Source organism: Rattus norvegicus, chromosome 15 (genome assembly GCF_036323735.1).
Source record: "Rattus norvegicus strain BN/NHsdMcwi chromosome 15, GRCr8, whole genome shotgun sequence".
Taxonomy (NCBI): Eukaryota; Metazoa; Chordata; class Mammalia; order Rodentia; family Muridae; genus Rattus; species Rattus norvegicus.
Genome location: NC_086033.1, coordinates 53,637,219 through 53,639,007, shown reverse-complemented (window position 1 = coordinate 53,639,007; position 1,789 = coordinate 53,637,219). Strand labels below are relative to the sequence as shown.

At 40.7% G+C, this 1,789-nt stretch overlaps 1 non-coding gene across 1 annotated transcript; it reads right to left on the bottom strand.

Moving 5' to 3' along the window:
• Nucleotides 1–310: 310 nt before the first annotated feature.
• LOC120097229 (small nucleolar RNA SNORA48) lies at nt 311–456 on the bottom strand. Its single transcript, XR_005494458.1, has one exon. It is a non-coding gene; the product is annotated as a small nucleolar RNA SNORA48 (small nucleolar RNA).
• Nucleotides 457–1,789: the final 1,333 nt, after the last annotated feature.

Below are 1,789 nucleotides of genomic sequence, written 5' to 3'. Positions count from 1 at the left end.
ACATTCTCTGGCAAGAGGGTGTTTATGTTTATGGTTACTTTGCTGTGAGCCAGAGGGCAAGACTGTAGGTGGCATGGCATCCACAGGTCTCTGTTGTTTTCCTCTTCCCGTGTTGCTTTGTGTGCTAGTAGGCAGGGCTCTGTGTGTCTATGACCTACCTATGCCTTATACTATGCAAAGGGTGGGGTTAAGTCAGATCTTTGGGCCTCTTTTCTTGCCCCTACCCCATGTCATGGCATGGTAGAGCACAGGTTTCTGTCTGTCTTCCTCCTCTTGCACTATGCTTCTGGGATTTGATTTGATTTGATTTTTATGTGTCCTGGTCATCAAACAGCTTTGGATAACAAACTGGGCATCAGGCTAGGATGAACAAAGGATTCCCATCTGCTCTGTCTCTGGCTGATATTAGAGCAGCACCATGATCAAATTGTCTCTTTACCCATTGCCAGAGTGGCTAAACTTCTATTCAGCGTAAGTTTCTGATCACAGGTATTTCGTTGCATTGTCAGAAAACAGATGAAGACAGGACATTTATTTGTCCTTGTACTCTGACCAATCTTGTTTTTTGAAGAAGCCCAAAGCACACTGATTAGCATGAATATGTCTTTTATTTTGTAGTTAAATGATGATAGAGTGGGAAATCATCCCTAATTGTGGGACAGTATATTAGCAATAGAGGCAGGAGATAGAAAGAGGCTATATGTGCATAACATAATGTCAATCAAGGAGAAGTTTCAGGAAATTCCATGTCCTGACCCTGAAGGAAATCAAGTGAGGCAATCACCCAACTCTCCCATAATCAAATCACCAGAGTTCAGGCACTGCTAGAGTCCAGCAATCAGTAAGTTCTGGGGTTCTATGAGGATAAGGACTCATTTCTTAGGGCCTCAATAGTGTATTCAGTGTGGTCTCCAAAGAGTTAGTTGAATACCATGTCACAAGTGCAGTGCTCACTATATTCTGGTTTGTATGAGTGATTCAGTGTGTATCTTCCCATCTGTGTATAGGACCAGTAGGAATGCATTCATGGACGAATGTACTTATGCGTGTAAGGCAGCATGTCTATAATACACAAATGTGTACACTTGCATATGCACATTTATATCTGTATACCCTCACAGTTGTGTGCCTTTATACCTTTACAAAGTGTGAGTACTTGTGTTCTTGTGCTCATGGCTGCACATGACATATGCATCTTTATATGAGTATGCATGGGTATAAATATGATTATGCATATGTCTGCCTACATATACTGTGAAGTCCATAAATGTACTTTATAAATGGACCTTCCATGATTGCTACATATCTAGCTCCTTTTATCAAGTTTACTCTTGGGGAGCTAATTACAACTGTGTCTGAGAACATAGCATCTTTAGTGTCATGTGCAGAAATCCCTCCTCTCTTTCTGGGGGCCTTTGGATGCTCTATGTTCTGATGACTAAAACACATCCTAGGAATATTGGCAGCTATACCATAAAGTCTCACCAACATGACTGCCTAAACTTGAATGTAACAGGTACAGCAATAGACATATTAAAATGAATTGGGAACATCCCATGAGGCTTCAAACCTATACAAAGAACAACTTCAGCAACATGAAGGCAACTAAAAATTGCTGAGAGCAGAAAAAGTAGTTTTCCTTGGAAAAACCAAGTTTTCCACTTGGTTACTGTCTTGGTCAGTGTACTATTGCTGAGAAGAGACAAGATGATCATGGCAACTCTTACAAAAGAAAGCATTTAATTGGGACTTCTTTACACTTTCAGAGGTTTGGTCTATAGTAGGGTCA